At 39.1% G+C, this 15,943-nt stretch overlaps 1 pseudogene; it reads left to right on the forward strand.

Moving 5' to 3' along the window:
• Positions 1 to 14,986, forward strand: part of LOC104225058 (uncharacterized) — a 24,008-nt pseudogene extending 9,022 nt beyond the window's left edge.
• The last annotated feature ends 957 nt before the right edge of the window (positions 14,987 to 15,943 follow it).

The following is a 15,943-nucleotide window of genomic DNA, read 5'->3' on the forward strand; positions in this document are numbered from 1 at the left end:
ATGCTGTATTTCTTTAATGAGGTTTTTTCCTGCTCCAATGATTCTTAATTATGACCCCTTTGTGCTTTATATGGCAATACTACTATGGGGATTAAAATGGTTTTTTCTTGTTATTCTTTGTGCACAGAATGGATTGACTTGTTTAGTTAATATTCCCTTTATTCATTGTGAACAGAATGCTCTATGTCTCTATTGGATTTGTCAGTAACTCCTTTATTTTTAAAATCACGTCATCAACACACATGATTGCAGGGGTCCAACATATGGTTACAGGGGCAAAGTGGTTCTTGCATTTGAGGAAAATGGGTCCTCTAAAATTGGTGTCAGATTTGATAAATCAATCCCAGAGGGTAATGATCTTGGCGGTCTGTGCGATGAAGATCATGGGTTCTTTTGTGCTGGTAATACTCTAGTGCCTCATTTAACTCATGGTCCGCTTTTGTTGCCCGGCTCAGTTATGCCGAATAACAGAGCATGTCTTTTCGGTGGCCTGATCTTTTTTTCTTCCACAGCTGACTTGCTCCGCCTTGATAGCTCAAGTACTGATGAAATTGATAAACTTGCTATCAATGAACTCTTTGAGGTATTTGCTAATATACCTCTCGGTGATACTATTCCATTTCAAAGTCGAGTGTCCTTGGTTTATTTACTATGTTTTATATATGTAGGTTGCTTCAAATGAAAGTTGTTAGAGATAGCTATGTAAATGTTAGAGATAGCTATGTAATTGTCCCACATTGGAATAAGAGTAGTATTCCCTTTGTATAGAGTAGCTATAAATAGCACCTCTTGTATTGCATCACACACAATATCAATATATCATATTTTCTCCCGTGCCTTCTCACATGGTATCAGAGCTATCGTGAGAGATTTATCGCTGTGCATAAATTCCAGCGATTCCGGGAAGTAAAATCAGTCACCGGAACCCTTTTTTTCCGGCGACTTTCAAAGTTGTTTTGCGTCTGCTTTGTCTCGGTCAGTGTTGTGCACAAAATCCAACACTACCACAAGAGTAGTCACTGTCCGGCGACCAAATCCCAGTGAAAATCTCCGGCGGTACTGTAGCTGTCCAAAGAGAAAATTTTCCGGCGAAGTTCCAACGTTGCGTGGGCCACCTTCCGGCCATTTTTTGGCGACGACTCTTCAGGACAGATTGTTTCCCTTGCAATTCCGAGCCTACCCATCCAGGTTACACCAAATTCCGACCACTTTTTATTTTTCCGGCGTGAATAGTGATTTCAAAAAGTTGACTTCCGGCCATTTTTTGAAAAAGTTCCTTCAGAACAGTTGGGTCTTCTGGTAATTCCGATCCTACCCCTACTGTTTTTATTTCATTCCGACCACTTTGAATATTTTCCGGCTGCAACAGTAACTTTCCAACTGCTACAGTAGTTTACTATTCTGGTTCAGTGTTCCTTACTCTATTTTCAGTGGATTACAGTTGATTATTTCTCTTATTTGGTAATAATTTACAAGATGTCTTTGGGAATTGATGTTTTTGGGTCTAAAAGCATGAGTTCTGGAAACTCTAATGTTATGATTACCTCGGAACCTTTAATGGGAGGTTCAAACTACTTAGCTTGGGCTTCATCTGTCGAGTTGTGGTGTAAAGGTCAAGGTGTGCAAGATCATCTGATTAAACAGTCTAGCGAAGGAGATGAAAAGGCGATAGCGCTTTGGGCAAAAATTGATGCTCAATTATGTAGCATCTTGTGGCGTTCTATTGATTCTAAGTTGATGCCTTTGTTTCGGCCATTCCAGACATGTTATTTGGTTTGGGCAAAGGCTCGTACGTTATACACTAATGATATATCTCGCTTCTATGATGTGATATCACGGATGACAAACTTAAAGAAGCAAGAATTAGATATGTCTACTTACTTGGGTCAGGTACAGGCAGTCATGGAGGAATTTGAGACATTGATGCCAGTTTCTGCTAGTGTGTCAAAACAACAAGAGCAGCGACAGAAAATGTTTCTAGTTCTTACACTCGCTGGACTTCCTCATGATCTTGATTCAGTACGAGACCAGATTTTGGCGAGTCCGACTGTCCCTACAGTTGATGAATTATTCTCTCGATTACTTCGCCTTGCTGCAGCACCAAGTCACCCAGTGATTTCATCACAGATACTTGATTCCTCTGTTCTTGCATCCCAGACAGTGGATGTTCGGGCATCTCAAGCTATGGAGAATAGACGAGGAGGCGGTCGTTTTGGGAGATCTAGACCCAAGTGTTCTTATTGTCACAAACTTGGACACACTCGCGAAATGTGTTATTCCTTAAATGGTCGTCCACCCAAAAATGCCTACGTTGCTCAGAGCGAGACTACAGGTAACCAGGGCTTTTCTGTATCTAAAGAAGAATATAATGAGCTCCTTCAGTATCGAGCAAGTAAGCAAACATCTCCACAAGTAGCCTCAGTTGCCCAGACTGACACTCCTATTGCTGGTAATTCTTTTGCTTGTGTTTCCCAGTCTAGTACTCTTGGACCATGGGTCATGGACTCAGGCGCTTCTGATCATATCTCTGGTAATAAATCACTTTTGTCGAATATTGTATATTCACAGTCTCTTCCTACTGTTACTTTAGCCAATGGATGTCAAACTAAGGCACAAGGAGTTGGACAAGCCAACCCATTGTCTTCTATCACCCTAGATTCCGTTCTTTATGTTCCTGGTTGTCCTTTTAGTCTTGCATCTGTTAGTCGTTTGACTCGTGCCCTCAATTGTGGTATATATTTTATTGATGATTCTTTTATTATGCAGGACCGCAGTACGGGACGGACAATTGGTACAGGTCGTGAATCAGAAGGTCTTTACTACCTTAACTCGCTCAGTCCTTCCACAACATGTCTAGTTACAGATCCTCCAGATCTAATCCACAGACGTTTAGGACATCCGAGTTTATCCAAACTTCAAAAGATGGTGCCTAGTTTATCCAGTTTGTCTAGATTAGATTGTGAGTCGTGTCAGCTTGGGAAACATACCCGAGCTTCCTTTACGCGTAGTGTTGAGAGTCATGCAGAGTCTGTTTTCTCCTTGGTTCATTCTGATATATGGGGTCCTAGTAGAGTCAGTTCAACCTTGGGATTTCGTTATTTTGTTAGCTTTATTGATGATTACTCAAGATGTACTTGGCTTTTCTTAATGAAAGATCGTTCTGAGTTATTCTCTATATTCCAGAGTTTTTGTGCTGAAATCAAAAACCAATTTGGTGTCTCTATCCGCATTTTTCGCAGTGATAATGCCTTAGAATATGTATCTTCTCAGTTTCAGCAGTTTATGTCTTCTCATGGAATTATTCATCAGACATCTTGTCCTTATACCCCTCAGCAAAATGGGGTTGCAGAAAGAAAGAATAGGCACCTTATTGAGACTGCTCGCACACTTCTAATTGAGTCTCGTGTTCCGCTGCGTTTTTGGGGCGATGCAGTTCTCACAGCTTGTTATTTGATTAATAGGATGCCTTCATCTCCCATCAAGGGTCAGATTCCACATTCAATATTGTTTCCCCAGTCAGCCTTATACCCTCTTCCACCTCGGGTTTTTGGGAGCACATGTTTTGTTCATAACTTAGCCCCGGGGAAAGATAAGTTAGCTCCTCGTGCTCTCAAGTGTGTCTTCCTTGGTTATTCTCGTGTTCAGAAGGGATATCGTTGTTATTCACCTGATCTTCATAGGTACCTTATGTCAGCTGACGTCACATTTTTCGAGTCTAAACCTTTCTTCACAACTGATGTCACTTCTGCTGACCACCATGACATATCTGAGGTCTTACCTATACCGACTTTTGAGGAGTTTAGTAATCCTCATCCACCTTCAACCACAGAGGTTTCACCCATACCAACTTTTGAGGAGTCCAGTGTTATCCCTCCTAGTTCCCCAGCCACAGGAACACCACTCTTGACTTATCATCGTCGTTCGCGCCCTACATCAGGCCCATCTGGTTCTCGTCCTGCACCTGACACGGCTCCTACTGCGGATCCTGCTCCTAGTACACCGATTGCACTTCGAAAAGGTATACGGACCACACTAAACCCTAATCCTCATTATGTTGGTTTGAGTTATCATCGTCTGTCATCTCCCCATTATGCTTTTATATCTTCATTGTCCTCGGTTTCCATCCCTAAGTCTACAGGTGAAGCATTGTCTCATCCAGGATGGCGACAGGCTATGAGTGACGAGATGTCTGCTTTACATACAAGTGGTACATGGGAGCTTGTTCCTCTTCCTTCAGGTAAATCTACCGTTGGTTGTCGTTGGGTTTATGCAGTCAAAGTTGGTCCCGATGGCCAGATTGATCGACTTAAGGCACGTCTTGTTGCCAAAGGATACACTCAAATATTTGGGCTAGATTACAGTGATACCTTCTCTCCAGTGGCTAAAGTGGCATCAGTTCGCCTTTTTCTATCCATGGCTGCAGTTCGTCATTGGCCCCTCTATCAGTTGGACATTAAGAATGCCTTTCTTCATGGTGATCTTGAGGATGAGGTTTATATGGAGCAACCACCTGGTTTTATTGCTCAGGGGGAGTCTCGTGGCCTTGTATGTCGCTTGCGTCGGTCACTTTATGGTCTAAAGCAGTCTCCTCGAGCCTGGTTTGGTAAGTTCAGCACGGTTATCCAGGAGTTTGGCATGACTCGTAGTGAAGCTGATCACTCTGTGTTTTATTGCCACTCTGCTTCAAGTCTATGTATTTATCTGGTAGTCTATGTTGATGATATTGTTATTACGGGCAATGATCAGGATGGTATTACTAATCTGAAGCAACATCTCTTCCAGCACTTTCAAACTAAGGATCTAGGCAGATTGAAGTACTTTCTAGGTATTGAGGTTGCTCAATCTAGCTCAGGTATTGTTATTTCTCAAAGGAAATATGTGTTAGACATTCTTGAGGAAACAGGGATGACAGGTTGCAGACCTGTTGACACGCCGATGGATCCGAATTCTAAACTTCTGCCTGGACAGGGGGAGCCGCTTAGCGATCCTGCAAGCTATAGGCGGCTGGTTGGTAAATTAAATTATCTCACAGTGACTAGGCCCGACATTTCTTATCCTGTGAGTGTTGTAAGTCAGTTTATGAATTCTCCCTGTGATAGTCATTGGGATGCAGTTGTCCGCATTATCCGGTATATAAAATCGGCTCCAGGTAAAGGATTACTGTTTGAGGATCGAGGTCATGAGCAGATCGTTGGGTACTCGGATGCTGATTGGGCAGGATCACCTTCTGATAGACGTTCTACGTCTGGATATTGTGTTTTAGTAGGAGGAAATTTGGTGTCCTGGAAAAGTAAGAAACAGAATGTAGTTGCTCGGTCTAGTGCAGAAGCAGAATACCGAGCAATGGCTATGGCAACATGTGAACTAGTCTGGACCAAACAATTGCTCAAGGAGTTGAAATTTGGTGAAATCAGTCGGATGGAACTTGTGTGCGATAATCAAGCTGCACTTCATATTGCATCAAATCCGGTGTTTCATGAGAGAACTAAACACATTGAGATTGATTGTCACTTCGTCAGAGAAAAGATACTCTCAGGAGATATTACTACGAAGTTTGTGAGATCGAATGATCAACTTGCAGATATTTTCACCAAGTCCCTCACTAGTCCTCGCATTGATTATATATGTAACAAGCTCGGTACATATGATTTATATGCTCCGGCTTGAGGGGGAGTGTTAGAGATAGCTATGTAAATGTTAGAGATAGCTATGTAATTGTCCCACATTGGAATAGGAGTAGTATCCCCTTTGTATAGAGTAGCTATAAATAGCACCTCTTGTATTGCATCACACACAATATCAATATATCATATTTTCTCCCGTGCCTTCTCACAAAAGTAAAAGTAGTCCTCTAGTTTTGTTCATCAAAGACATTGAGAAGTCTATGGTGGGAAACCCTGAGGCTTATGCTGCTTTCAAGATTAAGCTCGAACATTTGCCAGAGAATGTTGTTGCCATAGCATCCCTTACCCAGTCGGACAACCGAAAGGAGAAAGTATGCAGTGACGGTTATTTTCGCATTCCTTCAGGATAAAGAAATTGGCTTGTGATTCTGATTGCCTTACCTTATGCTTTACAGTCGCATCCTGGTGGCCTGCTATTTACGAAATTTGGAAGTAACCAAACCTTATTGCTTGACCTTGCCTTCCTAGTATGTACAACTTTTTTTCCCATTGTCTTTTCTTTTGGTTTTCTATTTCTTGTTCTCGGTGTTGTACCTAAGAATTTCAATGGAATGTAAATATCCACGTCTGAGGGGAGATGTTTTAATATGGATTTTCATTTATTTTATTGATCCTATGACTGACACTATGGATTCCCTAAGTCTTTCTAATTGGTCATTAAGAATTGTATAGTTTGGGAGCATACAATACAAAACAAACTTTTTTCCTCATGATATAATATGTTGTGGTCTAGGGTTTCAAAGGTGGGTGTCAATTGGGTTTTCAGAAAATGGCTATTGGACTTACCCAACCTACCAAAACCCATTTAATTGATTTCCTCATACTTTGTTCTTATACAATGTCCCCAAGGGCCAGCTAATGCGTGGCTCGAAACATGGTGGATGATGGGCCTATCCCTCTACTCGTGTCCACTTAAATACTAGGCTTTTGTCTGCGGTTGGTTTGAACCTGTAACATACGCCTAACCCACACATCACATGCTGTGTTCTTGTGTTCTTACCCCCGGGGTCCTATTCCTATCCATTTTCCTCATCTTTTAATTTCCCAAACTACTTTTACCCATCCATGTCTCTTATATTTATATGTGTGTGTCTGAAAAATAACTTTCTGATGGCAATTGTTTTTTTTTGTGTGTGTGTGTATGATGTGTACACATTAGTTATCTGAATGTATGCTTGTCGGAAGTAATCTACACAGGCCTTACCCAACCTACCCACGCTCATTTAACCCATATCCTTATTCTTTCTTCTTATACTACACAAATATCTCTATCTTATTCATTTTGTACCAGATATACCTTTCCACTCAGAGGCGGATCCAGAATTTGATGGATGCGGGTGCCACCAGATTTAATGTAAACTTATCAATAATCAAAGCGATTAAATTGGGATGTAAATTTGATCTGACTCATTTTGTATTAATTCACTTCCTTTCGATTCGATCCATTTTGAAATTACTTCGGTTTTCTTTACAAAAATTTTGATGCATAAATACCTAGATGATAACCATACAAAAAAATTTTGTCTTTTTTTTATCAAGGAAAAATAAATTAGATGGATAAAAAAGAAAAATAACTAAAATTAAATACATATAAAACTTTTGTGATCTAGAAACTAGAAAAAAAGCAAATATAACTTTATAATTTAAGAAAATAATAAAAATAGAATTGCACAAAGAGAGTTACAAAGGTGAAAAAAGTAAAAGAAATTAAGAAACAGACAAGAAAAAGGAAGATAAAAAGGGGTAAGTAGAATTGGAATGCTAAAAGCGTGAAATGAGTGTCGATCACAGGTATTTTGGCTGAAAAGTTGGCCCTCAAACCATGGCACCCACAACCACTTTTGTTAATCCGGGTGCCACTCGTTCTTTATCTACGTTCTTTTGCGTGAAATGTCAGTATACACAGGAAATTTTACCCGAGCAACCGGGTGACGGACCACCCCTTCTTGTCTACATAGATCCGCCCCTGTTTCCACTATTACCAAATCTCATATATTTCAATCACCAAAACTAATGTGTGTATGATGTGTACACATTAGTTATCTGAATGTATGCTTGTCGAAAGTAATCTACACAGGCCTTACCCAACATACCCACGCTCATTTAACCCATATCCTTATTCTTTCTTCTTATACTACACAAATATCTCTATCTTATTCATCTTGTACTAGATATACCTTTCCACTATTACCAAATCTCATATATTTCAATCACTAAAACTACTACCACCCACCAATGGCCACTAGTAAGTTTTCTTTCACCCACGTGCATATATATGTAGATGCATATGTATGATGTGTCATTGTGTACGAGGGAGGGAGTTATAGAGAGAAAATGCTACAGGGAGGGGCATGAAGAAGTGGTGTCTTTTGCTGGGGTGATCTAGGGGTGGGTATCGGTTGGTTCGGTTTGATTGTGAATGTTATTAGTTCGGTATATCAGTTATCGGGTATCGGTTAATCGGTTATCAATCGTTATCGGTTTACCCGATAAGATAACTCAATTTTAGAGCGAAAAAGCATAGTGTATAACACTAATTGATCTTATAATCTTGACCCCTTTCAGTTATATTTTAAAGAGGGAACACAAGTTTCACGAACACATGTCTACCCTCGTCAAAAAGTTTGTCCAATTATAAATAGCAAACTTTGCTCAAATATACTTTCATATTCATACTCAAATGAACATCAATGAGATTATGAAATAAAAGAGGATGACTTCACCATATTAACTTGCATCCGACCAAGACAATGAATGAAAAACTCATTATTAATCTTCATCAAACGTGTGTTATATTGTTTAAGATAGAAACATTAAATTTACTGATACCATAAAATGCATTGATCCAACAATTGTAGCAAGAGTAACAATATATTTTGGAAAAGTGGCACATGTACTCAGTTGCTTGGAAGCAAGCTACCTTGACCATCTCTCGAAGTTCTAAATAATTTACTGATCAAAGGCGGTAAGGGCGGATTGCTCTACATTCAGTCACACCACAGTGACCCCGAAGCGATCTTCTTCTAGTTGCGGGACGAAATCCGACAGCCAATTGCTGGCTTTGAAAAACCAGGACAATGGTAATCACAAAAGCTGCTTTCGTATAAGGAATTTAAGAGATTTGCTCAAGTCCAGTTGTCCAGACACAATAGAAACAACACAAAATAGTAGTAGCAATTACACCTTAAAATTAAGAAATCCAAATATAGTACTAATAGAGAATGAAACCTTAAGGTGACTTTATATAATTAAGGGTAAAATTATAGTTTTGATATAGCTTATTGGGTTATCGGTTAAACTGTTAATAAAATTGGCCAAACTGAGACCCGAACCGATAACCCAGTAGTCTAATAATATCAAACCGTTATCGAATCATTATTCCAATATCCCGATACCAATAAACCAATTCGGTTCGGGCTATCGGTTTTACCCTATATATGCCCAGCCCTAGGGTGGTCGGGGGAAGAGGGTGGCAGGTAAGTTGACTAGAACATGTTGCTATAGTTATGTGCCTTCAAATCCTTTAAGCTTCTGCCTTACCACCCACCCCCTAATTCCTAGACCACCCCCACCCCCCAAAACCCCAAAAAAAAAGAAGAAGAAGAAACTTAACATTTCTTAAACCCACACCAAACCCATTAAAAATGGGTTTGAAACCTGTTTTGACCATTGCGTGCTAAACCATTTTTACGAACTAATATGGTTCATATGAGTCAGATACCGACGGACCTATGGACTTTGGTTTTACGTGCTAGCTCTACTCGACAATTGTGTAGTAAAGAGTAGTCGTCATTATTATTAAATTTCTTTTGATAAGTTGTTATTGGTTATCCAAAAAAGTTGTTTTTCTTGTTATTATTATTCTTTTGATAAGGTCTATTGTTGTTATTATTATTGGCATCTCCTTGGAGCTTCTAGGTGAACTTTTGGTTATTACGAATTGCATTCTGGAAGTACTTGCCTCTGTCAAATGGTTGACTAATATGCGTTGAATGGCATCTCTTTCCAGGATAATTTTGGTAGGCTGCATGATAGAAGCAATGAAACCCCCAAGACAATGAAGCAGCTCACCCGCCTGTTCCCCAACAAAGTTACCATACAGATTCCTCCGGTACTTTCAGTTTATGTTTAGACTGCCAAGTGCCAACTGTATTAAATTTTGATTTAAGTATGTAATATGGATCTTCTTGTGGCAGGATGAAACCTTATTGTCAGACTGGAAGCAACAGTTAGATCGGGATATGGAAACTATGAAATCTCAGTCAAACATAGCAAGCATTCGCAATGTGAGTGCTCTATTCTGACCAGCTAAGGGCAAAAACCTTTTATCTTAGATCCCTTCATTGTTTTTGGGTTGTGGATTTTGTAGGACACATAGGCAAAACCATGAACATTTCTTTAGCACTTCAATTTTCATTTTCTTACTGTCTTGTCCTGGATTCAGCTGAAAGGCTGAAACCACCTTCTCATCAGCGCATCCCTTGCCAGAAGAAAAGTTAATTTTATTCCACCACTTGTGGAGTTAGCATAAGATAATATTTACAATTGACAGTTTATGATGATTTGTATAAGAAAGATAAATGAGTATGATGCTTATGGAAATGTATCCTCAATGAACTGATTTATTGAGCTGTTCTAACTATATGTGCGATTTCAGGTTTTGAATCGAAACAGAATTGATTGCCCTGACCTGGAAACTTTATGCATAAAAGATCAAGCCCTCACAAACTAAAGTAAGTGTTTTCTCGTAGTTTTAGGCCTTTTAGCTTTGAAATCGTTTACTTGATTATAACAGTCTATCATATTTCTTGATGTGGCTGTCAAGGCATTGAAAAGATAATCGCCTGGGCTTTGAGTCATCACTTTATGCATGAATCTGAGTCTTCCGTGAAGGACGCCAAGCTAGTTATCTCCGGTGAAAGGTCAAATTTAATTTTCACTCTCTAGTCCATAATGTTATAACATGTAAAGAAAGTGTCCTCTTATTTCACGTCTCTAGGGGGCGAAGGTTGTTTTGGGTTGTTTTACATTTCACTGAAATGTCTTTTTATTTGCAGCATTGCTTATGGGCTCAATATCTTGCAAGGCATTCAGAGTGAAACCAAGAGTTCAAAGAAATCCCTCAAGGTGGCTCTGATTTTTCTTCTCGACTGTGCAAATTTACTTCTTAAAAAGGTGCTTCTCATTCTGAATTACCTGAAATCTGAGATGGATACTTGACTTTCAGGATGTAGTTACTGAAAATGAGTTCGAGAAGAGACTACTCGGGGACGTAATTCCACCTAGTGATATTGGTGTTACTTTTAATGACATTGGGGCCTTGGAAACTGTCAAGGATACTCTGAAAGAATTGGTGATGTTGCCTCTTCAAAGACCAGAATTGTTTTGTAAAGGACAGCTGACCAAGGTAAAGGAATTTGCTTTATGTTGAAGTCCATTTGGATCTTCTTTCTTCTCTCCCCCCCCCCCACCTGGAGTAGCTCTCCAAGGTAAAAGTAATTTGCTTTATGTTGAAGTCCATTGGGATCTTTTTTCCTCCCACGGTTTTTTTTCTGGGGGGGGGGGGGGGGGTTGAGGCAGATAGTACTTGGTCATCAAGTATGCACTCATGTTTCTGAACAAGATGCTATCTACAGCCTTGCAAGGGAATATTGCTCTTTGGACCTCCAGGTACTGGCAAAACAATGCTTGCAAAAGCTGTTGCTACTGAGGCTGGTGCAAACTTTATAAACATATCAATGTCAAGCGTTACGTCAAAGGTATCACTGATATCTGCTTTCTGTTGTTTTATATCTGACTGGCCCTTCTTAAAATGGTTGACAGCTTTTTCTTATCAGTGGTTCGGTGAAGGAGAGAAGTATGTCAAAGCAGTCTTGACGTTAGCTAGTAAAATAGCGCCTAGTGTTGTTTTTGTTGACGAGGTTGGTGACATTTTCTGCAGCTATTGCTGGGCTAAGCTCTTTTCCTATATAGATTACAAAGGTAGGTTTTCTTATTTCACACCCTAAAAAGTTATAAAGTTTTCTTTATATCGTTCTTTGTTTATATTGTCCTTTTGCCTCCATTTCTTCTTGTCTACTAGGTGGATAGCATGTTAGGAAGACGAGAAAATCCAGGAGAGCATGAAGCTATGTGAAAAATGAAGAATGAATTCATGGTAAATTGGGATGGTTTGCGTACAAAGGATAAGGAACGAGTGCTTGTGCTTGCTGCAACAAATAGACCCTTCGACCTTGATGAAGCAGTTATTAGGAGGCTTCCGCGCAGGTAAAATTTGAATAAATTATTTCCTTATGATTTGCGTAAGTGTAACTGATTGATCAATGATTGATTTTTAAATGATTTACGGCTACTGGTGCTCCAATGATTGATCAATACAGGTTGATGGTAAATGTGCCAGATGCTCCAAACAGAAAGAAAATTTTAAGAGTGATATTGGCGAAGGAAGAATTAGCGCCAAATGTAGATGTTGAAGCTATTGCTAATATGACGGAAGGGTACTCAGGGAGTGATTTAAAGGTCTGGATCAAGATTACTTGCACTTCCTAATGCATTTGTTTTTGCAATACCTCCTTCAAAATAACTGCATTATTTTTAAATCTACATTTGATATCGTACTTGCTGCTGTCTGAAATTTCCAATCCCAGAATTTATGTGTAACGGCTGCGCATTGCCCGATTAGAGAAATTTTGGAGAAAGAGAAGGTCAGTTGCTTGAGTTCATTCTAGTTGTTTGTTATAATTCTGTGACCTTCCAACATTTGGTTGAATTGGTGACCTGGATCACAACATACAAAAGCGCTATTACTAATTTTGTTTGGAAGTCTTTTTGTTCTAGCTTCATGATGTGTTTCCTTTGGCGATGTCTTAAATTAATTGGTCATCGTCATCTCCTATGGAGTCTTTACACTTTAATCTGCTAAATTTATTGACTTATTGTTCTTTATTTTTGGGGCATGATTTCAGGAGAAAGCATCGGCAGTTGCAGAGAACAGGCCAACTCCGGCGTTGCGTAGTAGTGCAGACATCCGTCCACTTAACATGGATGATTTTAAGTATGCACATGAACAGGTACACAATTGCACGTACTGTGGTTAATCTGATTTTTGTGCCATTCATTCTACTTTCTCTGCAGAGTATTTGGGGTTCAGGAGAAATGTTAGTAGGCTTTATTTACTGCCAAGAAAAGTTTTTAGTAGGCTTTATTTACTGCCAAGAAAAGTTTGGGACTCTCATGGATCTTTCTGATATCACACTGTTGCAGATTTTCTAATCAAATTCTCTTTTGAAAATAAACAACTAATCCGCCTTAGATACACTTTCAAGATCGAATTTCTAGTTTGTAGTTCATACCCAGGCACAAATCCACTTGCCAACTGATCTGAGTTTGAATTGGTGAACTAACGATCTACAATAAGGAGGCAGCTCCAGGAAGGTAGCTCTTTCATCCAGTTCCTTCAGTGGACTTGGGCTCCAAATCCACATCCACTTCACAACAAAGAAAGAGAATGCAGGGATCATAGAGGAAGGAATCGAACATCTCTCGTAACGTCAGATATATATGTACTCAAGTGATTAGTTTTTATTTATTTATTCGATGGTGCGAGATACAGATTTGGGATTTGAGAGCTGTTGTCAAAAAATTATGGGGTAAATCATGTTGACTGGTTTGTTGAACTACTTCTCAGCAGCATGCAGAAGACATGAGAGATCAACAACATTCAACCAGTTAAACACAACAAATCACATTGACTGGTTGAATGTTGTCGGTCTCTCATGTCTTCTACATGCTACTGTGAAGTAGTTCAAAAAGGAATTTTGTTCATGTGATTGCACAAGAGACCACCACAACATTTCGGGGTTTCGATCAGCTAGTCTATATATGTAACTTGAAAGATCAATAGCTCCTCAAACTGATATAATCCTCTCTTAGCGAGTGGCTTTCATTCGTCACTGTTTCATGGAGAAATGATTCTCTATTTATGCTAGTATCTCCTCAGCCACTAGTATAGGTACTTGTACCTTCACTGGCTGGCCTTTGCTTTTAAGCCACCAAGCTTCAATCTGATGATCAAATATAGTCTCAAATTCCACTAGTCTTCTCTTCTAGCCTGGTATACACAGTGGTTTTTTTAATTTTACAGAGCCTAATTATATGTGGTGAGTGTCTTAGTTCATCAGCTAATTGCTTTGGCCCCTATACAGAAAAAACACCATCTCCACGGTGGTGCATGACTGGTAATAATGTGGTAGGAGGATGTCCAGGGTAAAGCCACTGTTGGGGGTCCGAGGAACTTGGGCTCTTAGTCTTGTGAGCTCAAATTCCAGTCTTTAGGCAGCTGATCTTGTTTGGTGCCTCATTTCAGTAAATTCTAGCGGGTCCACTTACATAAATCTATGCTCATCTCTTATCTTTGTTGTTATGCTTGCACACTTCAGTAGACCCTGTATCTGTAATGAAGAACTAATGTTGAGTTCATGCTATCAGATGACCATCACAATTGGTGACTCCATATATAGCAGCTAATTCATTTCAGATGGAATAGATAGCAGCTAAATTGATAACCTCAATCTAAATATCATGTCCTTCTTGAAATGTTGCTGCATAGGCGATGTAGATATCATATTCTTATTGCAAGCTTTTGTATTTGACCTACCTGGATGACCAACCAGGAATCTTTGATGGTTTTGTACCAATTTGTGCAAATGAAATTGTTTCTTGTTAGCGTGGGGAAAAATGTTTAAGTACTACTACTTTCTTGGGCCCTTGTGTGTTTTTCTTGCTTTATCATCACTGTGGAGTATAGTTTGGTATAGTGTGTAAGTGTGTATGCATTTAGTTGATTCATGACTTGTTTATGTGTCAATGAATTCAGGTATGTGCTAGTGTATCCTCGGAATCTTCAAACATGAATGAGCTTCTCCAGTGGAATGACTTATATGGAGAAGGTGGATCAAGGAAGAAAACATCTGTCAGCTACTTCATGTAGAGGAAATATGTAACTATATACCATTGGTTTATTTATTTTCCTGTTCTGCAACCCGAGATGGCAGTGGGACCTACATGGATAATCCATTTCAGGTTCCCCTCAGGCCCTTGTATATCATATTAGTTCATAGGATTTTATCTTAGGAATTGCTAGTCTTAATGAGTCTCTCAAATCTTGTCTTATCCAATTTTCTCCTTTGTAGGTCTCTTCTCTGTATATACGAGTTGACTAATTCAATAACTGTATTCTAATATTCTTTTTCTGTATTGAATATTGTATAGTTTGAATTCCTATGATGAAGCGGGCAAACTTGTTAGGGTTAACTGGAGGAGTAAATACAGACTATTTTATTGGCCTCCATATGTCTGTTCCATTGAAAGTTTTTATTTACTTCGGATAATATTTTGGCTTTGTTGAGTACTTCCACCACCTCAATAACCGGCCTCTCTCACGGGATTGCCCGCAAATGCTTTCATCTGCGAATTGTGGTCACGTCTTGGCATATGGTCATCGACATCCATAGACTAAAGCTAGTGCTAAAGTTAATTTGTGTTTGTAGTAATGGGACGATTATTTAGGAGCCTGTGTGACACTCTCCTATTAATTGTTAGGTGGGATTTTATTATGGTTCCCCATTCATTCCGAGTTGGTCATTGTTTTTGGTCATTGTTTCTCATCTGGGTGGTTGTCATGACCATAAATTTCATAATTAATACTGACCTGTCACAGTCAAACTGACATTGTCTAGCTGGATTTGCGTGGTTTCATTTTGTTGTATCAGTATCAGCTAGCTCTCTGCTTTGACCAATAGATCTTAAGCTACGCTTATTTAATACTATTTTTATTATTTTTTTTTTGTTATATTTGTGTAGCTTTCCCTCTTCCTTTCTTAATGTTACTGTTGACAATTGTAATTCTACTTAAATTTTCCAAGGTCATCAGTGTAAGCAATTAGAGAGCGGGCAGTTAAGTTTGATATCTTGTCAGAATTTTGTGACTACTTCATTTAAAAGCTTTGGTTATTAGAGGGTGCAATTTAATTACTTAGTAATGTCTTCAGCACCAATGTTTGCATATAGTACGGAAAATGTTGATATGTCAAGGGAAAGTATTCTTCGTTTTCTAAAGTGTATAGTTTCATTGATGCCATATTCACTACTTATAGATGAATAAAGATCTCAACGATCATGGCGGAGCTAAACAAAAATTAGAAACTGTATTGGAAACTAAGTAAACAATGGGGAAAGTAAAAGAAAAGTACAAAACTTCA

The sequence above is a fragment of the Nicotiana sylvestris genome, chromosome 4 (assembly GCF_000393655.2).
Source record: "Nicotiana sylvestris chromosome 4, ASM39365v2, whole genome shotgun sequence".
Lineage (NCBI taxonomy): Eukaryota > Viridiplantae > Streptophyta > Magnoliopsida > Solanales > Solanaceae > Nicotiana > Nicotiana sylvestris.